The sequence below is a fragment of the Microcaecilia unicolor genome, chromosome 11 (genome assembly GCF_901765095.1).
Source record: "Microcaecilia unicolor chromosome 11, aMicUni1.1, whole genome shotgun sequence".
In the NCBI taxonomy this organism is placed as follows: domain Eukaryota; kingdom Metazoa; phylum Chordata; class Amphibia; order Gymnophiona; family Siphonopidae; genus Microcaecilia; species Microcaecilia unicolor.
In genome coordinates, this window is record NC_044041.1 from 165,488,634 (window position 1) to 165,516,307 (window position 27,674).

Here is a 27,674-nt window from a genome sequence, read left to right on the forward strand (position 1 = left end):
CACTGGTGTTGGTAATACTGAGCCCACCTGAACTCCTATGAAAGCTGCACTTCTTTCTCCTCCTTCCCTCCTCCTTTCTGGCGTGCTTGATGCAGAACTCTTCAGCGCATGCACCCGGCACCGTCCTCCCGCTTTACTTCCTCATGCTTGAAGCACACAGCATGCATATCATCTGCATGCTATTAGTTTTGAGCATGAGGAAGTAATTTCTCAGCGCTGTTGTGGCGGTAAGCCTCCAGCGCTGATTCGTATAGCATCTGGGCATAAATGCCGTAGAGGGTCCTTTTTGTGAAAGTTTACCTGACAGCATAAACTAATTACTGCAGTTCAAAACATGTTTTCCCTGGTTTTCTCAAAATATGAGCTTTGCCACTTGCTTCCTTTTGCCATTAGAGGGCAGAGTGGTTACTGCCTGGCTAATCTAGTTTTCAGGACATCCACAATGAATACGAATATGAATGTATCTCATGCATATTCGTCATATTTATAATATACAAACAACTATGATAACATTCAAAAAACTTTATTATCCTATGAAAAATACTAGCTAAAATTCAATATCTCATCATTCTAACATGCATATTCTAAATTGAATTTCATCCTATTGTGCAAAATTTCAAACATATATATCAGATGTAATGCACACTGCCTAAACCTGACAATCAAACATATAAATGGCAAGTGACCGACTCAAGTGATGATGTCAGAGGGCAGAACAGAGAGGGAAATGAAGTCGAACTGTCGGACGCTGACGCTGCTGCTGGAGCCTGGAAACGAACATCGCGCGCACCAACCTCCACCCTCCCCCCCCCATCCCCGCCGCCGCTCCCGCCCCCCTCCATATCGGGCCCCCTGCACTGACCTGACAGCGCCTCTCACCTGCAGCACTTTCACACGGAGGTGAGAGGCGCTGTCGGGTCAATGCAGGGGGCCCGGCACGGAGGGGGGAGGGAGCGGCGGCGAGGAGGGTAGTTGGAAATCTCACCCGTTTTAACAGGCTTAACGGCTAGTAATATAGAAACTACTAAATACTAGCACTAAAATACTGCATATTCATTGGGGATATCTTGAAACCCCGGCTGGCTAGGTAGTCCACCAGGAATAGATTAAGAACAACAGCCCTACAGCAGCATTTTCAACTTTACTATTTTTGGATTATTTGGAGTTTAAATTACCCTTTAAATACAAATACCTATAGAGATGGGAAAGGGAATTGTTCGTGGTTTTAGGGCTTTTTATTGCCTCTTTTTCTGGGAATGCATTGCACCCAGCCATTGGATGACATTATTCATCAGCTTCTCTTCTTTTGAACACAACAGTAACTAATACAATAATTAATCTCAGTGCAGGTCTAAAGTAGCTAAGTTGAAAAAAAAGCATAAAATGTAATGAGGTCAATATTCAAAGCGATTTAACCATGGAGGGCTATCTGCTGACATTCAGTGGCACTTAACTGGTTAATGCTGCTGAACATCACCACAGACCACTAAGGGCTATTTTATGGGCTGTCCAGAGGTATGCATAAAAGTCACTCCTGTCTTTATGTGGTGTCACTTAAGAACATAAGCATTGCCATACTGGGATAGACCGAAGGTCCATCAAGCCTAGTATCCTGTTTTCAACAGTGGCCAATCCAGGTCACAAGTACCTGACAAGATCCCAGAACAGTAAAACAGATTTTATGCTGCTTATCCTAGAATATGCAGTGGATTTTCCCAAATCCATCTTAATGATGGCTTATGGACTTTTAGGAAATTAGCCAAACCTTTTTTAAACCCTGCTAAGCTAACTGCTTTTACCATATTCTCTGGCAAAGAATTCCAGAGTTTAATTACATGCTGAGTGAAGAAATATTTTCTCTGCTTTGTTTTAAATTTACTACTTTATAGCTTCATTGTGTGCCCTCTAGTCCTAGTATTTTTGGAGAGAGTAAACAAGTGATTCATGTCCACCCGTTCCACTCTCCTCAGCCGTCTTTTCTCCAAGCTGAAAAGCACTAGCCGCTTTAGCCTTTCCTCATAGGGAAGTCATTCCATCCCCTTTATCATTTTTGTCACCCTTCTCTGTACCTTTTCTAATTCCACTATATCTTTTTTTCAGATGCGGTGACCAGAACTGCACACAGTATTTGAGCTGCGGTCACACCATTAAGTGATAGAATGGCATTATAACATTCTCAGTTTTATTATCCATTATTATCCTTTCCTAATAATTCCTAACATTCTATTTGCTTTCTTAGCCACTACTGACTGCACTTAACCGCATATGTGGCCCGGCATTGAATATTCAGGAATAACGACAATGGCTACTAAAATAACTGCTCACCGCTGCCATTTGAATATCGACCCTGATATTGTTTAAAATGTAAACAGAGATTTGGGCTGCAATAGTGAAGGCAACTGCGTTTGCTGCAGTGGAAGGCGCCTGCTTTCTGATCCTAGCAAACACTTGTTTCTCTGATTAAAGTACAAATACAGCGGGTTCTGGGCAGCCTACTGACTCATCAGCTGCAGTTCAGCGGCCTCATAGCACTAGCCTAGATAAAAACTAAAAGTGGACAAAGCAAGTCTCAAAGTGCCTGCAATGCTACAAAGTTCCTGAATACTCTTTACCAATGCTCTTTGCTCTCGAAAGTGAAAGTACAACATATACTTTCATTTCGCAAACTGACAAAGGGCAAGGTGCCTGCAGAGTCTTGCATCTGCTTTTTTCGGGAAATACTTTTTCTAACAAAAATAATGTGCACAGTTTTGAAAATGCAGAACGTTGCAATTCTGGACTGAGGACTCAGCTCATAGCAGGTATGTTGTGAAATTGTGGACATGTTTTATATGCCCACAGCAAAGGCCATTTTCAGATTGCTCAGAATTACCTTCAGAATTTGTTACCATTTAAGGTGGAACTTATGAAGTTGCATTAAGGCCTTAAGTTGCATTGGGCCAGATTCTGTATAAGGCGCCTAAAAAAATCTGTGCAGTAAACATTTCTGCCTAAGCGTATTCTGTAAGTGGCGCCTAGATTTACGCACGGTATATAGAATATGCTTAGTTGATATCCAAGCACCTCCATTTACACCAACGAAAATGTGGCGTAAATCCCTTTGTGTAGATTTAAGCGCACTGGGCCATATTCTATAACGCATGGAAATGCCCATTTCCCCGCCCATAGCAACACCCTTTTGAACTATGCGCATTAGAATTTAGGCACAGTACATTACAGAATACGTTCAGCAAGTTATGTGCGAAAATTCTAATTATTGTCAATTTGTGCTCACTATTGCTTGCTAAGTGTTGTTATCAATGCTGATTTGCTTGTTAAGCAAATTAAGTTACACGGGTTGCTACAGAATATGCCTGGATTTCAGTGCAGATCTCTAGGTGCACTATATAGAATCCAGCAGATTATTTTCCCCTTAACATAACGAGAGGAGGAGTAACCTAATGGTTAGTACAGGGACCTTGATTCTGGGAAGGTGGGTTCAATTCCCACTGCAGCTCCTTGTGAGTCTGGGCAAGTCACTTAACCCTCCATTGCCCCTGTATATACTATATAAGCCACTTTGAATGTAGTTGCAAAAACCACAGAAAGGCTGTATATCAAGTCCCATTTCCCCTTAAAGGGCTCTAATGCAGTGATATTTAATGAGCTGCTGTGCGTGTTTTATTGTATTTGAAACACTGTTTTATTATTTCGGAACAAAGCGGTTTACATGTTTTGCATTACTATATAAACACTATACTACAGCTTACAGTGTGCCCTGGATGCTTTTAGCTGGGGTTATTTTACCACCCAGGAGCCCTGGGCTTCAAAGCCGTAGCTTAATGCTTTTGGGCCGCTGCTAAAAGAGCCATTCAGTTAGCAACTCAACCTGATCCTCAATCCATCCACCCCTGATCTTCACCTGATCCCCTGATCCTCAATCCCACTTCACCAATCTTCACCCAACCCCCTTGATCCTCATCCCTCCCACTCCTGAACATCCCCTGACCTCCCACACCTGGAGGCCAACAGCCTGTACCTGGCGGTCCAATGGGTCACTGGGCAGGAGTGATCTCCAGTCGTTCCTGCCCAGGTAGCACCATCTCTAAAATGCTGCCCCTAGTGATCTTGTACTACTACCACTAGGAGTTCATGTTACTGCAAAAGCTCTTTTATTGCACTTTGATATCTTTCATGAAGTAAAGAAAAAAAAAATACCTGGCAATCAAATCAATGAAGGAAAATCAGGATATCATCCCAAAGCTACAGATAAGGGAGAGGTGGTTGTAGTTTTCACTATTAAAGAAATCAAATGTCACTTTAGCCACACTAGCTTTAATTAACCATATGGAGCAGATTGTATTACATCACTTCAGCACAGAACATGTAATGTCCTTACGACTGGGAAGAGCAAGATTATTCTTCAGTGGATGCAGAGTATCCAGATAGTCCAACAATTTGAGGGCAATTTTATGCCCCACAGGGCTTTCAGGTTCATGAGTACAATGTACCCACGTGAGCAATCTCATTTTCAAAGGAGAAATTCTCTCCCTGGAGTTTCTCTTCAAAAATTTAGCCTGGTGATGGGAATGTTGATTTATTGTTCACTTGCTCTGAAGCAAGCCTGGATGTATTTTTTTAAGACATGCTTTTTGGAGGAGGCCAATAGTTAACATGGGTCAGCACTAGTCTCCCCATTTCTTCTGCCCCTTCCCCCCATTAAAATTCAAATGAAAAGTACCTTGGCTAGTAGGGTCCCCAAGCTCCGCCAGCTGAAGAAATTCAGTGACAGTTGGCGGCAGCACTTTGAGTTGCCGACGCCAGCACCGCAAGCATGTTTCAATTCGCCCATGAACTGAGCATGCTTGCACGCACTGCCAGTGTTGGTGCTACAAAGCGCTGTTGCTGGCTGCCAAACTTTATGTAGGGGCAACTCCACTTTTCTTCACCTGGGGGCCTTAGGGATGCTGCACCTTGCTGCTGAGTAGGCCTGAGGCAAAAGTGGATGGGCCAAAGTCAACCCAGCCCTACCTCTGGTTACACCACTGAACCTGCCTATCCCAGTTCTAGGAAGAGTAGGTTAGGTTCAGCATGGCGTTAGGGAGGTGTCAACAAGGCAATTGTCCTGGGCTCCCAAGCTACATGGGGTCTTCAAGCTTGTCTGAAGATGAAGGAGAAAAAGCCTTCCCAAATTTCTGCCCCAGGCCCCAGCATGTTTAACACTGGCTCTGGTTAGGTTAGGTTAGGTTAGGTTAGGTTAGGTGTGAAGGGGAGGATAAGGGTTTTGAACAGATGGAGGGAGGAGAAGGAAGGAGGCTCAAGAGCCGAGGGAGACAGAGCAGAGCCTTACCTTTAATCATTCCTCAGAGAGAGAGAGAGAGAGAAGGGAAAAGGTAGTGCCCCCTAGAAAATGGAGGTGGGAGAAGGACTACATTTCCCAGCATCCCCGGGGAAAACCCTGGTATAGGGATTATTGGCCCCAGCATTCCCTGGGAGAAGGCTCTGACAAGGCAAGGGAGGGGCACCTGGAACATAATCAAGTAAGAGAGAAACAGCCAAGGTTGCCAGGTGGGCGATTTTACCGCCCAATTGGGCGGGTTTTAGCCAGCGGTGGCGGGAAAATTTCGCTGGCCGTGGGATGCGGTTTTTTGGGCGGTTTTCCCGTCGCTGCTGTGCGAGTTCGGCGGTTTTTTCCGGGGCTTCTATTGGTCCAATTCGGTCCAATAGAAGCTTTTCCGGGGCTTCTATTGGTCCAAATTGGACCAATAGAAGCCTTTTAGGGGCGGGGCTGACATCAGCGATGATGTAGGGGGTGGGGCTAGTGATGTCGGAGGCGGGGTTAGTGATGCGGGGCGGGGTTCGGTGATGCGGAAGACGGGGATTGGCTACGGGCGGTTTTTGGGCCGGTTTACTGCTGTTTTGGGCTGGGAAAATTTTTCCCAGCTGGCAACCCTGGGAACAGCCGCCCAGAGTAGAGGAGAATGAGCCCATGGACTGGCAAGCTGCTGGAGAGAAGGAGCAGGAGGCAGGCTCTGAGGAACCCATGGACCTTTCTGCCTGGGCTCATGCCTTGAAAGCTAAACTGAAAAACCAGGTGAACTCTTGGTGTCAGAGCTGGGCTGAAAGTGGAAAGGGGAAAGGTCATGCGGGAGGAGGGTCAGTGAAGTAATAGAGTAACCCAGAAAGGGGGGGATCTTTTCCTCTTTCCCAAAGGAGTTCAGGCTGTGTTCTTTGAAGAGACTGTGTGTCTGAACTGAGTGCTAAGGCATTGAGCACTGTGGATTTTGAACTGTTGGCAGGGTTGCCAGGTAGAAATTTTTTTTCCAGCCCAATCCGGGCCAGAAACCAGCCCAAAACCCGCCCAAACACAAACCCCGCCCCTGACACCCCCACCCCCGCGTCACCGGCCCCGCCTCCGCCGTCACCGGCCCCGCCTCCCACGTCATCGGGCCCGCCTCCCCGTCATCAGCCCCGCCTCCCACGTCATCGGGCCCGCCTCCCCGTCATCAGCCCCGCCTCCCCGTCATCGGCCCCGCCTCCCACGTCATCGGCCCCGCCTCCCACGTCATCGGCCCCGCCTCCCACGTCATCGGCCCCGCCTCCCACGTCACTAACCCCGCCCAAAAACGTCACTAACCCCGCCCCCCGCGGCCGAAAAAAATCAAAAAGCCGCCCAAAAAGCCACCCGGAAGCCTAAAAAACCGCCCAAAAAACCGCAACCCGCCGCGGGCAAAAATTTCCCGCGGCGGGGCGCGGAAAACCGCCCAATTGGGCGGTAAAACCGCCCACCTGGCAACACTGACTGTTGGGAAAACAAAACCTTCTTTTGTGTGGGGGAGGGGAAAGTAAGCTACAGTGTTTTTTTTCCTTCCTTTTTGGTGGGCTGAGGCCCACAGAACTGTGTGTTTGAACTGTTTGCAGAAACCCCGTGGGGGTGGACAAGATACAGGGATTCTTTTTGGGGTGTGAACATAGTAACATAGTAGATGACGGCAGAAAAAGACCTGCATGGTCCATCCAGTCTGCCCAACAAGATAAACTCATGTGTATACCTTACCTTGATTTGTACTTGCCTTTTTCAGGGCACAGACCGTACAAGTCTGCCCAGCAGTATTTCCCGCCAGGGTTGCCAGGTGGAAAATTTTTTTCCAGCCCGATCGAGCCCAAAAAACAGCCCAAAACCCGCCCAAACACAAACCCCGCCCCTGACACCCCCACCCCCGCGTCATCACCCCCGCCCCCGCCGTCATCAACCCCGCCCCCGCCGTCACCGGCCCCGCCTCCCACGTCACCGGCCCCGCCTCCCCGTCATCGGCCCCGCCTCTCACGTCACCGGCCCCGCCTCCCCGTCATCGGCCCCGCCTCCCACGTCATCGGCCCCGCCTCCCACGTCACTAACCCCGCCCAAAACGTCATTAACCCCACCCAAAAATGTCACTAACCCGCCCCCCCGCGGCCGAAAACACCGCCCTGAAGGCCAAAAACAGCCCAAAAAACCGCAACCCGCCGCGGGCAAAAATTTCCCGCGGCGGGTCGCGGAAAACCGCCCAATTGGGCGGTAAAACCGCCCACCTGGCAACACTGAATTCCCGCCTCCCAACCACCAGTCCCGCCCCCCATCACCGGCTCTGGCACGGACCGTATAAGTCTGCCCTCCACTATCCTCGCCTCCCAACCACCAACCTCTCTTCCCCCACCTGCTCCGCCACCCAATTTCGGCTAAGCTTCTGAGGATCCATTCCTGCTGCACAGGATTCCTTTATGCATATCCCACGCATTTTTGAATTCCGTTACCGTTTTCATCTCCACCACCTCCCGCGGGAGGGCATTCCAAGCATCCACCACCCTCTCCGTGAAAAAATACTTCCTGACATCTTTTTTGAGTGAAGTTGGACTACAGAGGAACCTATCTGTGGGGACTGTTAATTTGGCTCCAACTGATTTGTGCAGCAGCTGAAAGGGGACGTGGTTGTGTTCCTGCTGTACCTGGGCCCTGAGAGAAGAACAGGAGCAACTGTATTTGAAGGGCTGCAGGATTCCTTTTGAAAGTTACTGAACTGTGAAGCCCTGACAATAAAGGAGCTTGGTGACTTTTACCTTTTGGGAGTTTATTTTCTTTGAGCCCTGCCCTGTGGACTGCAGGGGGCCGGGAGGCTGAGTGGCCAGGGTGGAGGCAAGATCCCGAAGACCCTCATGCAGAGGGCAGGATCTTTCACATAGATTTACCACCTTTCATACAAATTTATTTATTAGGATTTATTTACCGCCTTTTTGAAGGAATTGGCTCAGGGCCTCTTTTACTAAACTGCAGTAGCAATTCTCGGCATGGCAAATGCGCTGTAGCCCATTCATTTTAAATGGGCTGCGTTGCATTTGCCATGCATGAATCGCTAGTGCAGTTTAGTAAAAGAGGCCCTCAAGGTAGTATACAGCAAGAATAAGTCAAACATTAGCAATAGATAATTACAGCAGTAAAAATATTCAAACAACGATATGAAGTATGAAATAGGATGCTACATTACAGTTTGAACACATAGGGTGTAAGCAAAGATAGAATATATAGATAGATATATTGTGTACCAGGAGTAGAAAATAAGGTACTAATTTAAAGAAAGTTGCAAATGAGGTCATAAAAGTGCCTGAATATTTTCTTAGCTAGGGTAGGAGTGGATAAACATGTCCAGCTATAGTATGTGCAGTCGGTGTCATTCCTTGTGTGTGTCTGACAAATGACAGCAAAGTGGTTTATGAGGGGAAAAAACCCAAGGGATAAGTACATAAGTATTACCATGCTGGGACAGACCAAAGGTCCATCAAGCCCAGCTTCCTGTTTCCAACAGTGGCCAATCCAGGTCACAAATACCTGGCAAGATCCCCAAAAAGTACAAAACATTTTATACTGCTTATCTCAGAAATAATGGATTTTCCCCAAGTCCAATTTAATAACGGTCTATGGACTTTTCCTTTAGGAAGCCGTCCAAACCTTTTTAAAACTCTGCTAAGCTAACCGCTTTTACCACATTCTCTGGCAATGAATTCCAGAGTTTAATTACACATTGAGTGAAGAAAAATTTCTCTGATTCGTTTTAAATTTACTACTTTCTATCTTCATTGCGTGCCCCCTAGTCCTAGTATTTTTGGAAAGAGTAAACAAATGATTCACGTCTACCCGTTCCACTTCACATTATTTTATAGACCTCTATCATATCTCCCTTCAGCTGTCTTATCTCCAAGCTGAACAGCCCTAGCCGTTTTAGCCATAGGGAAGTCGTCCCATCCCCTCTATCATTTTTGTCGCCGTTTTCTGTACCTTTTCTTATTGCACTATATCTTTTTGAGGTGCGGTGACCAGAATTGAACACAATATCCTACTATTACTACTATTTAGCATTTCTATAGCACTACAAGGCGTACGCACCATGGAGCAATACAAAGGCATTATAACATCCTTATAACATCTTCATTTTTGTTTTCCATTCCTTTCCTAATAATAACTAACTTTCTATTTGCTTTCTTAGCCGCCACCGCACACTGAGCAGAGGGTATCAACGTATCATCAACATTGAAACCATAAATCAAAAAATAAAACATAACATCCCAATGATCAATCATACACACAAAAAGAGAACATAAGAACATATACATGAATCAGACAAAGGACCAACATAGACTAAAAACATTAACCTGCCAAACATTTGTACCACATCATATCAACATTCATTCGTCACATGGTCACATATGATGATACACAAGGGAATTTCCCTCCCTTGACACCCCCCCCCCTTCTATTATTCCCTGAGTAGTAGCACATGCGCTGTGCCGCTGTCAACAGCTTCCATACTTTGTAGAAGGCAATTTTCAAACTACCTTTAAAAATGCCTTAAAATTGCTCTCATACATTCTCCCCCAGATAAACAACTTCCTCATTTCTCTCCCTGGCAAACTGATGGTTTCTGACATTGGATCTCTTTTCAAACCACTATCCATTTGCACTTTATTCCCAATCTGGCTTTTGGACCATTTTTCTAAGGTTTATGCTCATTCCAGGAGAGAACATATTGCAATTGTCAGAGTAGAGTGCACCAAAGAATTTTGCTGCGGTACGCCCTCCAGGAGTGACAACAATCCAGGGTTTTTGTCAAAAAATCCCCAGAAGATTTTAGTGAGAGAAGGAAGCCAATAGAAAAAGATTCTGCAAAAACAGTGGAATGTCATTCAGACATATCCAACATTACACAAGAGTTTGATTGCAGCATTCATCAAGGGTATGAATCTAAGGGCCAAGAGTTGGAATCTATCAGCATTTTGTATTTTCCTGTTTCTCTCAAGAAGTCTAAAACCTACCTCCTGTATCTGGTGTCCAGCAGTGGAAGCAGAGAGCCACATCGTAGCCACCCTGTGGTGGTGCTTCTGACATAGCACCATAAGCAACAGTTCCTGAGGGATCCAGCGTGGAGAGTGCCCTCAGTTTGACAGTACTCTGGGTCTGCAGGGCTGACCCAAGGGTATTTGGTGCTATTAGCGAACCTTCAGCTGTGCACCCTCCCTGGGGCAGCTCAAAGCCCCAACCCACCCATAGTCCAGCATCTTCCCTTTCCCTCCCTGCTCCCCTCCCCCAAGTAGCTAGCATCTGTCTTTCCCCTCCCAGCCCCCTCCAAAGCAGGGGCGTAGCCAGACAACAGATTTTGGGTGGGCCTGGGCAAGAATTGGGTGGGCACCCAGTGTTCCCCCCCCCCCCCCCTCCAAAAAAAAAATGATCTCAGCTGGTGGGAAAACGCTTCTTTCCACCTTGGCAGCAAGCATGCACTGAAAACTGAGCATGCACAGGTGCCGGTGTTGTGGAGAGTAGCATGTTCGTTACCATCAGGGGGAAATCTTCAGCTGGCAGAGCTTGGGATTCCCACCAGTTACCACTAAACATGTGCTACTGTTGGGTGGGCCTGAGCCATAAATGGGTGGGCCCCGGCCCACCCAAGCCCACCTGTGGCTACGCCACTGCTCCAAAGGTGGCCAGTATCTCCTCTTCTCCTTCCTGCTCCCCCAGGTAGCCCAGCATCTACCCTTCTCCTCCTGTAGCCAGCTTATACCCTTCCTCTCTCTGCTCCCCCAAGTACTTAGAATCTCACTTCCCTTTCCTTCTGCCCCCCCCCCAGTCCAACATCTCATTTCCCCTTCCTGCGAATCTTGCCCCTCTTCCCTTTCTCCCGCCACCACTCCACTGTTGCTGCTTCCTTACCTCCTCTCAAGTGATACAAACAAAGAGCAGATCAAACAAAGAAGGTCAGTAAAAGAATTTATTCACCATAACATCAAATAAATTTTTTTGCAGACCTCCTTCGTGTGATCTGCTCTTTGCAACATGTTAGATATTGCAGATCACCTGCCTACTTATTTTCTTTTACTTCCTCTCAAGCCTGAAGTTGAAAGGGGGCTCAGCACGGTGTGGGACCTCTATGCACAAGCCCATGCTCAAGCACTGCCATGTCCCATCCAACCCCCACCCCTTTCGACAGGAAATGTCATCAGATGGAGCAGGGTTGTGCTTAAAGGCTCCTCACTGTGTTGAGTCCCCTTACATGTTCCGGCCCAGGGAAGAGGTAGGATGGCTGCAGCGACAGGCCTGGCAGGAGGAAGGAAGGGAGGTTGATACTGGTCGTGTGACAGGGATAGAGAAGGGGAGATGAGATGCTCTCTTACTGTGCTGGAGCCATGCCAGCACCACCTATATTTTGCCTCCCTGGGCAAATGCCTAGTCTGCCCTGAAGGTCAGTCTGTTATGGGTAGAGATTCTAGTCTAAGTTCTAGGAGAGAATAAAGGTCTGTGTAGGAGTAGTAGGAAGAGTCCACAGAGTAGGGTAGGCTGGCTCTTCCAAAAAACAACAAGGGAGACGTTTGCTCTAAAATATGATCTTTATTAAAAGTCACCAAACGACTCGACACAGTTGCCATGTTTCAGCACCAAAGTGCCTGCTTCAGGAGTCTTATAGTGTAGGTTATGCAAAGATAAATGATATTTCCAAAACCAAATACAACCGTAAGCAAATTATGGTTGTCCTACAAAAGCACAGAGAAACACCACCCAAAACCAACGAGAATTGCGGTTGTAGCAGACTAGTGAGAGGGGATTACATGGTGGTGTTTCTCTGTTCTTTTCTGGGACAACCAATAGAAATCAAACAAAATAAAACATGGAAAAGAAAATAAGATGATACCTTTTTTATTGGACATAACTTAATACATTTCTTGATTAGCTTTCGAAGGTTGCCCTTCGAAAGCTAATCAAGAAATGTATTAAGTTACTAGTAAAAAAGGCCCGTTTCCGAAACCAATGAAATGGGCGCTAGCATGTGGTTTTGTGTGTGTGTGTGTGTGTGTGTGTATGTGTCACAGAGTTATTTTGTGTGTGTGTGTGAGTGTGTGAGGGTGCGGTGTGTGTGCAGGTTGTTGATGTGTGTCTTTTTTTGTTTTGTTTTGTTTTTTGCTTGGGGGTTGGGGGATGTGCTGTGCTGGTAAAGTGGGTTGGATTGGTGTGTGGCTTTGAGGCTGTGTTTCTGTTGTATTGTGTGTGTGTGGTTTTGTCTGTCAAGGAGGTTTGTGGAGGGGGGTCTTTCTGTTGGTGAAATGTAAATGTGGTTGTAGGGAGGTAAAGTCTTTGTTGATTGTTGTTTTTTTTTTCCATGTTTTTTTTTTTGTGTTGTGCTGAGGCAGCAGTGTTGTTTTAGATGGGCGGAAGGTAGAGGAGCACATTCTTTGTCTGTCGGTATTTTTTGGCCGTTTCAGGGCCACTGTAGGGGAATGCTGGGAGAGAAATGTGCTGTTGGAAGCAGCGCCATCATTTTCCATTGGGCTGGGGTTCTGGGCATCCTGGAGGTGGGTGACGGCTTGCCTGAGGACGTGGATGGTTGTTTTAAGTTGGCGGAAGGGAGAAGAGCACGGTCTCGGGCTGTCGGGGGGTGATCCGGTATGTTTGGTCCATTTCAGGCCGGCTGCAGGGGAATGCTGGAACATTTATGCGCTGCAGGAATCAGCGCCGTCTTTTTCCGGGTGCCCGGGGAATCCCCGAGTTGGGAGACTGCTTGCCTGAGGCTGGGGATGGTTCGGCACGTCCTTAGCCACTTCGGCAAAAGGGGAAGAGGAAGGGGGTGGGGAGTTACCTGCAGCCGCCTGAGAAACCATGTATTCTTTCAAATGATGGAGGTGGTGCGTCGGTGTGCGGTTGTTTCGTTAGTTTGGCAGCCAGTCTCCAGCGATTCCTAGGCAGGGAAGGAGTACTCCTCCCCCTTCCTTGGTCGCTGTTTGCTGCTGGCTGGGTCGCGGGTAATCCTTCCAGCTGGGCCGCAGCTTGTCCTGTTCGCCCACGTCCCAGATGGTGACGGGCACGTTGTTTTCCGGCTCCTCTGACTCCATGTCAAGCGATCCCAAATATAGTCTGTGCTATAGGCCCTCTGGCACTCTTCAGTACTGGCATTAGGCATTTAAAAATTTCTCCCCCCTCCCCCGGTCTATTTTTGCACATACCCACAGCAGGAATATTCTTCTCTCGTTCCAGGGGTGGTTCTGTGCTCTCCGTGCTGCACAGATAATGAGCCATTCTGCTGGGGAATGCTCCTCCCTTATTGTCACGTAGTTTCCTCTGATTGGTCCGTCTTACGTTGCCTAGTGTTGCCTGGGAACGGTGTTGTGATGGTCCTTTGTGTTTCAGAATCTTGAGGGTGTTTTTTCTGATTGGTCCGTCATGCGAGGGCGGGGCAGAGAGACATGGTCAGTGTTGTGGCTTCACCACCATGAATCCATGAACCCTTCAGTGAGTGACTGAGTGACTTCAGAACGTTGTCTTCAGAATGTTGAGGGTGAGTTTTATTATAGTAGATGTCTAATAAAAAAGGTATCATCTTATTTTCTTTTCCATGTTTTATTTTGTTTGATTTCTATTGATAACCTTTAAGAGTGGACTAACACGGCTACCACACCTCTCTACTCTGGGACAACCATAATTTGCTTACAGTTGCATTTGGTTTTGGAAATATCATTTATCTTTACATAATCTACACCATAAGACTCCTGAAGCAGGCACTTTGGCACCAAAACACAGCAGCTGTGTCGAGTCGTTTGGTGACTTTTAATAAAGATCATATTTTTGAGCGAGCGTCTCCCTTGTTGTTTTCTGGAAGAGCCAGCCTACCCTACTCTTTGGACTCTTTTTGTAGACGTTTGTAGGGATTGAGTGTTCCTCCACTCTAGGAAGTGCACGTCAGGTGCCTATCCAGATGTATGTTGCCTTGCGGAAAGTGAAAAGGAGCACAGGTGAGAGGTGTCCATCCAGTATTTCATCCAGGAGTCCAGAGGAGGAGAGATAATAAATAGTTAAGAGGAGAGGTTCAAATAACAGAGAGGGTTAAGGAGCTGTTTACTAACCTGCAGTAAGGTTTTGCCATTAACACTCAACTAAAAACATTTTTAACCGTATTAGCAGCAAAATCTCCGAGCTAAAGGTTTTAGGGTAAAGAGGATGTGCCCAGTATGTGGGGTGAAATAATCTCGACTTTAATGCATGACTTGGCAATTTTTTTTTTTTACTTTCCTTTATCACTTGATGGCGTTCCTTTCCTTTCTAACTGAGGGCCCGATGGACAACGCCTACCAGGTCAGCAATGTGCTTTTTAGACAAATGCGCTTATTAGACCGATTCCAGCCGGTTTTTCAAGCACTTTATTCAGCAGGAGATGCACAAAGGGGCTGTGCGGGATTTTTACCCTGTAGGGCAGCAGACAACAGGAATCCTATGCTAATCTATCTAAATGAGCTATTAAGCATTCAAATATGCATTCCGAGCAATGCACAGCTGTTTTCTGAGCGATGCACAGAAGCAGCACCTGCCTTATACAAGGAACTTTTTAAAGGAGGTCAGGAACAGTCCTTGCATGATGGTGGTCTCTCACGGGAGCAATCTTCTGTGATATTAGCCCTGTATGGCTTCACTTTCCAGCCTGTCAGGCTTGTCTTTTGTAGCAAGGGCTAAAATAATCTTCTGTGGGGAATGTCGAGAGAGCTCTAAGGAGAACGGATGGCAGGAGTTTGCTTTTCTGTCCTGGGACGAGCTTGTTGGACTGTAAGCAGTGCTCGTGAGTTTGATGAAGAAAGCGCTTTTTTTGCAGCACAAAGCAACTTGAAATTAGTTTAAAAGCATTATCGATGGTCATGGTCAGAGGGCTAGATCCATAGGAAAAAGAGAATCAGCCCCAGAGGGGCAGCAGCAGCAGCAAAGTTTGGGGGAAAAAAAGCTACACACGACTTCCATACACACAACTTGTATGCATGTATGAAAGACATAGCACACACTGCTCTGAGCATGTGCAGAGCAGCCACGCTTAGCGATTGGCTACTCTGCTTAGCTTACCGATTGGCTATCCCCTACTGAGCTGCTCACTGTTTTTACGAACAGCTCATTTGCATCCATTTTGTTTTGGTGCATCGCTCACTATTTCCACCTCGGTAATTTTTACCAAGGTGAGTAGAGAGGTGTGGTAGCCGTGTTAGTCCACTTTTAAAGGTAATCAATAGAAATAAAACAAAATAAAACATGGAAAAGAAAATAAGATGATACCTTTTTTATTGGACATGACTTAATACATTTCTTGATTAGCTTTCGAAGGTTGCCCTTCTTCGTCAGATCGGAAATAAGCAAATGTTGGTAGATGACAGCATATATAAGTGAAACATCAAAGCATTTCAGTGACAGCCTAACAGGATGGGGGTGGATAGGTGAGAGACAGGAAGAGTCGGGTGGATGAGGGATGAGAAACAAGTCAGAGGCTAAAGAAGAGATTTAATTTACATAGACACCATATGAAAAAAGCTAGTACCAATAAATATGTCACACCTGTGGGGCAGCACTTTACAAAACCAGAACACTGTACCACTGATTTAATGGTAAGAATCCTGAAAGGGAACTTTAAAACAATACAGGAACGTAAGACCTTTGAAGTCAGAATGATTAAATATTTTGACACCTACCAGACAGGACTTAACAAAGATCTGGGTTTTCTAGCCCATTATAAACCATAAAATTGTACTGCTTTGTCACCCTCCTGTCTCCATGCATAGCTCCCTGTCCCTCATCCACCCGATTCTTCCTGTTTCCTCAGAGGTGGGGCGGGCTGCAGTAGAGAGAAGGGGCCGGGACCGGCGGCAGGGCAGCATATGGGAACTGCTGCCGCCCTGACTTTTGGAAAGCCAGAAAAGAAAGTAAATTTGAGGAAGGAAGGAAGGGAGGAGATGTCACACTGGGGGGTGTGTGGAACGGAGCCAGGAGGCGGAGCCTAGTCGGGGCAGCAGACCATCCCCTCACCTCAGGCGGTAGACTGTCTTGGGCCACCTCTGAGCACACCTAAGGCAGCTAAAAATGGAGTACTGCAGGACTTGCTCAGGTGTCCTGTGGTAGCTCCTAAATGTGCATGTGCTAATTGTGCATGACAAAATATTTCTGATTTTGTTTTGAGGGGGTGTGTCATGAGTGGAGAATGAGTGTTCTTGGGCTAACTAGTAGGGCATCTACATTATCATGTGCTAATTGGTTAGCACAGGAATACCATGGCAGCCCTTAGTGCCTACAAAATGGGTGGTGGTAAGTGTAAAAATGGCTGTCTGCTAATGGCAACATTAGTGCATGACCGTTAATCAGCCATTTTATTGCTGTGGTAAAAATGGCCTTAGTGCCCTATAGTCACTTTTTGCCACAAATTGATAAAAGGACCCCGTAGTTAAGTGTTCTGTGATAAATGCCTTTCTTGTTGTTAACATTCATTATGGTCATGCACATTAACATCATTGCTACCCCTTGCCCAGCCCCTTGTTGGTATTAGCATAACTTTTCTTGTTAGGTGTTAAAACCCAGATTAAAATTGTTCTGTGTAGGAGCCACTATAAAAAGATTCTGCTAAAAACACCAGTATGTCATTCAGACATGTCCAACATTGCACAAGAATTTGACTGCGACATTCACCAGGGTACAAACCTAAAGGCAAGGACCTGGAATGTATCAGCATTTTTAATATATTTTTTTAAACTTTATTTTTCTAACAAAATTGAAATCATTACACAAGGAAAATCTTACTACAGAAATTAGGACAATGTCTAAGTAACATATTAAGAACAAAGGAAAATATACTTATCCATTCTAGTCCACAACATGGGGAGGGGGGGGGGGGGTCCTATAGCATATATTGAGAGATATCCAAAGGAAAAATTACAATTGAAATAGGCCTTAAATATGTCCTGTCAGAGGTAGGCCTAGAACAACAAGGGAGGCCTTGAAAAATTGCCTGAAGAAGAACCATGCTACAGATGCTACCCTTAACATATACACAAATAAGTAGAGAAAAACACTCTAATCCCCTCATAGAAAGCATTATCCCCAAACAACTGGAAATCTATTATCAAGAAACATATTTAACTGGTCAGTCATAAAAATATATTGCTCATTTTGTATTTTAAGTAAACATTCAGTAGGAAAATGTAAAAAGAATTCACCCTTCGCTTGAATAATACGTGAACGTAGAGCCAGAAAACACATCTTTCCTGAGTCTCCCTGTACATCAGGAAAACACCAAAGGCCCTGTTTACTAAGCCGTGCTGTAGACACGCTAGCGTTTTTAGCACACCTTAGTAAACAGGGCCCCAAGGCATCATTTTATATTTTTAATAGTATTCTGATCATTAGTTTATTGTGGTTTCTATTTTCACCAAAATATCTATAGCTCTTGTCTCTTCTTTACTGACATGTTTTGATGTCACTGGCAGCTGTATGCCTGCCTGTCTTTTATTGTGAATACACCTCGTTTCCAGACTTGGAATCCCCGCATTCAGACTCAAAACTGAAGGCATTTTGTTGCGTCGAAAACAAGACGGCAGTGCTGGACCCATCCAAGGAGTCCAAATTCTAGGGAAGGCGGCTTGTAGCCCAGGATGGATTACTTGACTCTGGTACCTCAGATGTGTGGGTGTCTGCAGGCACTGGCTCAGGGTTCTTATTTACTGCTCACACATATCCCATGCCAACTGTGACATGGCAGCTGCAGCAAAAAGTGTGTCACCTGTAACAACAGTTCTCATGAACATAATAGTAAGTGATATTCCAGGTTCAAGAAGCAGTTAAAAATACGTTTGTTCCCACAAGCCTTCTTCCATACGGAGTAACCCAGCAGTAAATATTACAGGACAAACTGATGATGATATGTTTTTATTGCAATAAAGAGCGAGTTGCTCTTTTCTTGTTTGTTAGTTTGTCTCTTGGGGACTGTTTGAGTTTTTATTGTACTCCATCTAGGAGACAGGCAAATAGAAATAAGATTTTAAAAATAAATAAGAAAATAAGACGATACCTTTTTTATAGGGGCCATTTTACAAAGACAAGATAGGGCTACCACGAGGGTAGTGCGCGTCAAATCAGCCATATTGCCGGGTTAGCACGGGAATCTGGCAGTAGTTCCGAAGTTGGCGTATGCAGTTTCCTGTGGTAGAAAATAATTTAATAGTTTCTACTGCGAGGAGCGTTCCCAACAGTAATTGGCAGTGCAGCCACAATAACCCTGCGGAATCGGGCAGTGCGCAGCAGTGCGTGAGCTCTTACCGTGGTAAGGGCTCACATGCTAACCCCACTAATCAGTGGTGGTAAGGGCTCAGGCAATAAATAGCCTTATTTGTTCATTAATAGATTTCAAGTATTTAAATGTCTGTATCATATCTCTTCTGTCTCTTCATTCCTTTAGGGTATACATATTCAGGTCTCTTCTCATACACCTTCTACCCATACCATTTTGGTTGCTCTCCTCTGAACTACTTCAAGTCTTTTTTTGTCCTTAGTGAGATAAAGATTTCAAAACTGAATACAATAGTGCAAGTGGGGCTTCACCAAAGACCTGTCCAGGGGAATAATCACCTCCTTACAGGGTCATTTTAACCTATCCCAGGTTTAACCCTGTGCCTATCTCAATCTTTAGCCATTTCACCACTGAGATGCTCTGAGTCCATCCAAGGCTTTATCTCTCACTTCTTCACCACTGAGGATCCTCTGTTCCTCTTGCACAAAATCACTGATGCTCTCTTTGCTTGCCTCAGAGCTACTTGAATACCAAGACCTGTTTTTTGGGGGTTAAAAAAAAAAGTATATATATTGCCGCCATCTCTTTCCCATGCACAGATAGCCAACTATAATCCGTTCATCTGTATCACACACATGCTCTCATTTGATTGGTTTGTGTGGTGTGCAGTATGAGGTCATCTATGAAATTAGCTAAAATAAAGCAATTCTAGGGCTGGATTTAAATTTGGGGCAAAGAGAGAGAACATTGCTGAGTTCCACTGCCAGCCTGACTGCACTCAAGAGAGTAGAAGAATTACAAGATAACTCTCCAGCAATATCATTCATCAATATGGACTTTTGGGGGTATTTGTATTTCTATATAGTGCACCAATTAGGAACACTAATGGCAGATAATGGTAGTTCAGTACAAAAGAGGAATGAAATAGCAATTAAGCATGAAAGTGCACTTAGGCATCCAGATTTAGAATAGCACCTAAGTGTTAGAACATCAGAACATAAGCGTTGCCATACTGGGACAAACCTAAGGTCTATCAAGCCCAACAGTGGCCAGTCTAGGTCACAAGTACCTGGTAAGATCCCAGAACAGTAAAACAGATTTTATGCTGCTTATTCTAGAAATAAGTAGTGGATTTTCCCAAGTCCATCTTAATAATGGCTTATAGACTTTTCTTTTAGGAAATGATCCAATACCTTTTAAGCTAACTGCTTTTACCACATTCTCTGGCAATGAATTCCAGAGTTTAATTATATGTTGAGTGAAAAAAATATTTTCTCCAATTTGTTTTAAATTTACTACTTTGTAGCTTCTTTATGTGCCCGTCCCCCCAGTCCTAGTATTTTTTGAAAGCGTAAACAAGCGATTCACATCTATCCATTCCACTCCATTCAGTATTTTATAGACCTCTATCATATCTCCTCTCAGCCTTCTCTTCTCCAAGCTGAAGAGCCCTAGCCGCTTTAACCTTTCCTCATAGGGAAGATGTCCCATCCCCTTTATTATTTTCGTTGCCCTTCTCTGTTTTCACATGTATTGTAAGCTCTTTGAGCAGGGACTGTCTTTCTTCTATGTTTGTGCAGTGCTGCATACACCTTGTAGCGCTATAAAAATGCTAAATGGTAGTAGTAGTAGGGTGTTTGCCTGGGAGGAGCATGCGTGTTCCCACTATTCTTGAATACGCTACATAGAATTTCTGTATTTACACATGCAACTGCCTCTTTTAGGTGCGACCATTTACTCCTTTGTTCAATTTACTCATCCGTTAACCCCACTAATATTACGTTTACTACAAATTGTATATACTTTTTACAACTTGTAATTCTTCTTATTGTTACTATGTAAGCCGCATTGAAGTTGCCATGTGTGGGAAAGAGCGGGGTACAAATCTGGGTTTAAAATACCAGCCTAAAGTTGGGTGCATAAATGAATACTTATTTTAGTATTCTATAACAGATTTGGGGCTCTTTTTACTAAGCTGCGGTAGTGATTCCCACGCTGCCAATGCGATGAAGCTCATAGGAATTGTATGGGCTTCATCGCATTTGGCACACCAGGAATCACTACCGCGGCTTAGTAAAAGGAGCTCTGGGTGTTCAAATGTGCTGTTAAAGAGTACTAGCAAAGCACTCAAATTTTTTGCACCTACGTTTTAGAGCCCATTATTGAATTGACCCCTTAAAAGAATGGAAAAAGGATCCAAATGAAGAAAATAAGAAGCAACATAAGCACTGACAAGTCAGATGCAAAGCATTAATAAAGAAGGCTAAAAGAGAATATGAAGAGAAACTTGGTGCAGAGGCTAAAGCTCACAGTAATAACTTTTTCAGGTACATCAGAAGCAGAAAGCCTGTGAGGGAATCCGTGGGACCGTTAGATCATGAAGGTGCAAAAGGGGGTGCTCAAGGAGGACAAGGTCATAGCGGAGAAACTGAATGAATTCTTTACTTTTGTCTTTACGGAAGAAGATGTAAGAGATCTGCCTGTACCAGAAATGGTTTTCAAGGAAGATGATGTGGAACTGAAAGAAATCTCGGTGAACCTGGAAGATGTACTGAGCCAAATTGACAAATTAAAAAGTAGTAAATCACCTGGACTGGATGGCATACATCCAAGGGTACTCAAGGAACTGAAGCATGAAATTGCTGATCTACTGTTAGTAATATGTAACCTGTCATTAAAAATCATCCGTAGTACCTGAAGATTGGAGGGTGGCCAATGTGACACCACTTTTTAAAAAGGGCTCTGGGGTGATCTGAGAAATTACAGACCTGACATTGGTGCCAGGCAAAACAGGGGCGTAGCCAGACACCCAATTTTGGGTGGGCCTGGGCCCAAGATGGGTGGGCAGAAGAACCCCACCCCATCCCATCCCATAGGTGATTTAGAGGCATATTTTCAAAGCACTTTGGGAGGCTAAGTTCCATAGGTTTCTATGGAACTTTGGGAGGCTAAGTGCTTTGAAAATGAGCCTCATGGTCTCTCCTCTCGCCTGCGTGCCATATGGTCTCTCAATTATCCCCCCTCTCCTGCACACCTTTTAAATTTCAGATTTTCACCAGCAGTGAGGAGCAACTAATACACACTACTCATGTAGGCCCCACATCCTTCCCACTGATGCAGCTTCCTGTTTTCGCATAGGCGGGAATATGTCAGAGGGAAGGCTGTGGGGCCGGTGTAAGCAGTATGTATCAGTCGCTGCTTCCTGCAAGCGAAGATCTGCTATTTATAAGGTATGCAGGAGGGACAGTTGTTGGGAGTTTTCAGCTTGGGAATCTTTGCCAGCCACATCATAGGTGTGCTGCTACTGGTGGGCCTGAGCTCAAAGTGGGTGGGCCTGGGCCCACCCAAGTCCACCCTTGGCTACGCCACTGAGGCAAAATAGTGGAAACTATTATGAAGAATAAAATTACAGAACACTTAAACAAACATGGTTTAATGGGATAGGGTCAGCATGGGCTCAGCCAAGGGAAGTCTTGCCTCACCAATTTGCTTCATTTCTTTGAAGGCATGAATAAACATGTGGATAAAGGTGAGCGGCTTGATATAGAGGGGCATAATCGAAAGGGACGCCCAAGTTTTGCTGAGGATGTCCTCGCAGGACGTCTCCGTGAAGGGGCGGGGAAACCTGTATTATCGAAAAAAGATGGACATCCATCTTTCGCTTTGATAATACGGTCGGGGACGCCCAAATCTGGAAATTTAAGTCGACCTTAGAGATAGTCGTCCTTAGACTTGGTCGTTTCTAATTTTCGGTGATAATGGAAACTGAGGACGCCCATCTCAGAAACAACCAAATCCAAGCCCTTTGGTCGTGGGAGGAGCCAGCATTCGTAGTGCACTGGTCCCCCTCACATGCCAGGACACCAACCGGGCACCCTAGGGGGCACTGCAGTGGACTTCAGAAAAAGCTCCCAGGTACATAGCTCCCTTACCTTGTGTGCTGAGCCCCCCAAAACCCACTGCCCACAACTGTACACCACTACCATAGCCCTTATGGGTAAACGGGGGCACCTAGATGTGGATACAGTGGGTTTGTGGTGGGTTTTGGAGGGCTCACATTTACCACCACAAGTGTAACAGGTGGGGGGGATGGGCCTGGGTCCGCCTGTCTGAAGTGCACTGCACCCACTAAAACTGCTCCAGGGACCTGCATACTGCTGTGATGGACCTGAGTATGACATTTGTGTTAGGCACGCCCCAGTCCCGCCTTCGCTACGCCTCTGATACGCCCCCAGGAACTTTGGTCGTCCCCGCAATGGAAAGCAGTTGGGATGCCCAAAATCGGCTTTCGATTATGCCGATTTGGGCGACCCTATGAGAAGGACGCCCATCTTGCGATTTGTGTCGAAAGATAGGTGTCCTTCTCTTTTGAAAATAAGCCTGATAGTATATCTAGATATTCAGAAAGATTTTGATAAAGATCCTCATGAGTTAAGCTCTGGAACTCTTTGCTGGAGGATGTGGTAACAGTGGTTAGCATATCTAGGTTTAAAAAAGGTGTCCGATCTGTGAGTTCTTGTACCAGGTACAGGCAGAGTCAGTAGGCAGGCAGCAGACACGAGAGGAATCCAGGTACAGGCAAGGTCAGTAGGCAGACAGCAGACACAAGAGTAATCCAAGTATAGGCAGAGTCAGTAACGAAGAACAAAGTAGAGGCGAAGCACACTACTGAGCAAGTAACACCTACCAAAGTAGAAGCCGAAGCAAGGAGTCTAGGGAGAGTTCAGATGATAAAGTGCTGGCGTCTTACATCAGCAGGGAGAAGGGGCACAGCCATAGGACAAGAGCAGGGGAAGGAGGAACCGGAAGACCAATAGGAGAGAAGTAAGGGAAGCCAGGCAGAGGAAGAGCAGAGCCAGGTGCATGGAAGCAAAGCAATTGAGGAGCCTGCAGCCAGAGAAGAACCACACACACATGGCTCAGGGCTGTGCCAGTTAAGTGTGCGTGTCAATGGGACCCTGCGCAGCCCGAGGAGGCTGCTTGCGTTGAGGTAGGGGACATGACAAAAGGTTTGGACAAATTCCTGGAGGAAAAGTCCATAGTCTGATATTGAGACAGACATGGGGAAGCAACTGCTTGCCCCGGGATTGGTAGCATGGAATGTTGCTGCTAGTTGAGTTTCTGCCAGATACTTGTGACCTGGCTTGGTCACTGTTTGGAAAAGAGGATACCGGGCTAGATGGACCATTGGTCTGGCCCAGTATGGCTAATCTTATGTACTTAGGTTCTTATATGCACATTTAGGGGTCCAGGTGGGATAAGGACCCCTGCAGTGACATTGGCATGCAGGTTTGCCACGCACCAAGGCCTCATTTTTCCGGCGGCGGTAAAAGGACTTTTTAAAAAAATGGAAATGGTGGTGCAGTAAGTGTAACATTTGCCGCATGATCATTTCCAGGGGGAGCCCTTACCTTCTCTTATTTAGGAGGCAGTAAGGGCTCCCGCACAAACCCGGCAGTAACCGGGCAGTGATAAAAAATTTTAAATTATTTTTTGGCACTGGAAATATTGCGTGGTGGGAAATGGCACTACTGTTGGGCTCCTGAAGTATCCCGGCAGTATGGCCAAATCGTCACACACCAAGCCCACGGTAGCCCTACTGTGGCATGGTAAAAGGGCCCCTTAATTAACTTCTTTAATTATGGGTAGATGTCAGGGGTGCTTCAGGTGCTGTCCATAAGAAGAGTGTGCTGCAGTGGGAAAGGTGTTAGATTTGAAAGAGGAGAGGTATGATTCCTGCATATTTTAAAATATTATTATAATATTTTATAATTTTATGTCAACCACCCTGAAGGCCTCTGCCCTTGGGCAGTATATCAAGATTTTAATAAACCTGATAGGACCTTAACACCCTCTGAATCTTTCAAACCTGATGTCTCTTCTGGCACCAACTCCAGCTTTCCCCTCCCTGGTGATTCATAAGAGTCCAAAACTGTCCAAACAAGTTCGCAGAGTCTCAGACCTGGAGAAAGCACCAGTTCTGAAGGAGAGGATTAGGAAAATCTTTGCCAGAGGCGGCCACAGATTATGAGAACAGAGGGCTGGCATGGAGCCAGCTGACTCTTGTGACTTTCTATCACCCTTTTGTTTACAGATTCGGGACTCAGAAAAAAATTTGTGGGAGAAGGTCATTCAAGTGCTTTGACGACAACAGACAATCACACTCTGTAATTAGGAAAAATAATGCATAACTCAGCAACTGTGCCCAGCTCGTAAGAAGCAAATAAACCTCTTTACATATTTTTGAACCCAATTCTATAAATGGCGCCAAAAGATCAGTGTCAAAAAAGTGCATCTCATTGCTATGCAAATACCATAACATGACTTGTGATGATAAACCGCAAGTTACGTTAGGGCCAAAAAAACCACGGTAAAATAACTCCAGCTTTTTGCTGGGGTTATTTCACTGCCTGGGATAATCAGGCCACAAAACCGAGGCCCAGTGCTCCTGGCTGGAATTTAAAGGGGCCGCTGTACAGATTCCAGCCCCTCTCGAAGCTGTCCCACCCCCTATGAAGCTGTTCCCCTTAGGAAACCTTCCACCCCCCCCCCCCAAATAATTCAAGGCCCTCCTTCCCCAACTCCCCAAAAGATCAAAGTCCCTCTCACCCCTCTCCTATCCCCTACATGTGCCAATACCCCTAAAGGGGCAAGCTGGTACCTTGCTGGTCCAGGAGGTCTTCAGTAGGAGCAATGCCCAGTTGCTCCCACCCAGTCTGATGTTCTTTGCAAAATGGCGCCCGCTAGGGATCATGTTTCCTTATAAGGTACCAGCTTGCTCCTTTAGGGTATTGGCACATGTGTGTGTTGGGGGGGGGGGGGAATGAGGGTGCTCACGAGCAGCATTATTCATTTACCATGCTAATCATCAATCTGTGTGACTGTTATACTACAGGCTGCTGACTACCGCAGTAAATCAAGGTGCAGTAAAAGGCGATCTTTTAACGCACCTTGATAACTTCCCCCTTTAGCTGGCTCCTGGACAATGAAATCACTTGTGTGAGACTATCTGCTAATATCAGAGGCTCTTACCCATTTAGTGCCGCTGAATATCACCCCTCACTGCTAAACTCAAAGCCAGCTATTTTGAAGGCGGAGTTGGCACGTATGCAATTAAGTACCAATATTCAGCGCTTAACCGCATAAAAGTCAGTCTTATCTTTATGCAGTGTCACTTAGGTGGTTAAGCGCTGAATATTTAATTTAATCGTATAAGTGAAAGCTGTCCACATTGAATATCTGGAAATAACACTAGTGGTGGCTAAAAAACCCTCACCGCCAGCAGCTGAATATTAAATCCTTTTACTCACATTTTATTTCACTGGGGCTATTGTAAGGAAATAATGAGAATGCTATATGGTAGCAGGCAGTGGATATTCTAAAACAGTGCTTCCCAAATCTGGTTAGGTTTTTTTCTCTCTTAGAGAGACGACTGGCTATTTTGCACTGAAGTGGACACTGTTTCTGCGTGTTTTTCAATTTCAGGCTTATTTTCGAAAGAGAAGGATGCCCATCTTTCGACACAAATCAGAAGATGGGTGTCCTTCTCACAGGGTCGCCCAAATCGGCATAATCGAAAGCTGATTCCCCAATTGCTTTCCATCGCGGGGACGACCAAAATTCACGGGGCAGGACTTGGGCGTGCCTAACACATGGGCGTCTCGACCCATAATGGGAAAAAAAGGGTGTCCCTGACAAGCACTTGGACGACTTTACCTGGTCCTGTTTTTCTTACGACCAAGCCACAAAAAGGTGCCCGAACTGACCAGATGACCACTGGAGGGAACCGGGAATGACCTCCCCTTGCTCCCCCAGTGGTCATTAACCCCCTCCCACCCTCAAAAAACATCTTTAAAATTTTTTTGTGCCAGCCTCAAATGTCATACTCAGGTACATCGCAGCAGTATGCAGGTCCCTGGAGCAGTTTTAGTGGGTGCAGTGCACTTCAGGCAGGCAGACCCAGGCCCATCCCCTCCACCTGTTACACTTGTGATGGTAAATGTGAGCCCTCCAAAACCCACCACAAACCCACTGTATCCACATCTAGGTGCTCCCCTTCACCCGTAAGGGCTATGGTAGTGGTGTACAGTTGTGGGTAGTGGGTTTTGGGGGGCTCAGCACACAAGGTAAGGGAGCTATGTACCTGGGAGCTTTTTCTGAAGTCCACCGCAGTGCCCCCTAGAGTGCCCGGTTGGTGTCCTGGCATGTGAGGGGGACCAGTGCACTACGAATGCTGGCTCCTCCCATGACCAAAAGGCTTGCATTTGGTCGTTTCTGAGATGGGTGTCCTTGGTTTCCATTATCACCGAAAATCAGAAATGACCAAGTCTAGGGATGACCATCTCTAAGGGTGACCTAAATTTCAGGATTTGGGCATCCCTGACCGTATTATCGAAATGAAAGATGGATGTCCATCTTGTTTCGATAATACGAGGTTTCCCCGCCCCTTCGCCAGGATGTTTTGCGAGGACATCCTCAGCAAAACTTGGGCGTCCCTTTCGATTATGCCCCTCTTTGTAACTCTTTGAAACCGATTTGCACTGAACTGCTACGACCCCTGAAGAAGTCTCTGTGCCGAAACATGGACCATGTAGGGTATTGGAGTCATAAGTACATAAGTATTGCCATACTGGGAAAGACCAAAGCTCCATCAAGTCCAGTATCCTGTTTCCAACAGTGGCCAATCCAGATCACAAATACCTGGCAAGATCCCAAAAAGTACAAAACATTTTATACTGCTTATCCCAGAAATAGTGGATTTTCCCCAAGTCCATTTAATAACGGTCTATGGACTTTTCCTTTAGGAAGCCGTCCAAACCTTTTTAAAACTCCGCTAAGCTAACCGCCTTTACCAGATTCTCTGGCAACGAATTCCAGAGTTTAATTACACGTTGAGTGAAGAAACATTTTCTCCGATTCGTTTTAAATTTACTACATTGTAGCTTCATCGCATGCCCCCTAGTCCTAGTATTTTTGAAAGCGTGAACAGACGCTTCACATCTACCCGTTGAACTCCACTCATTATTTTTTTTTTTTTATAAATCGTGTTTATTGCAATCCAAACATCAACAACTTACAATATTGAACACATTGTTC

At 45.7% G+C, this 27,674-nt stretch overlaps 1 long non-coding RNA gene across 1 annotated transcript in view; it reads left to right on the forward strand.

The window, feature by feature from the left end:
* The first annotated feature begins 2,673 nt into the window (after positions 1–2,673).
* LOC115480579 overlaps positions 2,674–27,674 on the forward strand; it is a 128,870-nt gene continuing 103,869 nt past the window's right edge. The window contains exon 1 of the long non-coding RNA XR_003943845.1: positions 2,674–2,801. This is a non-coding gene — a long non-coding RNA (uncharacterized LOC115480579). The remainder of the gene's footprint in view (positions 2,802–27,674) is intronic.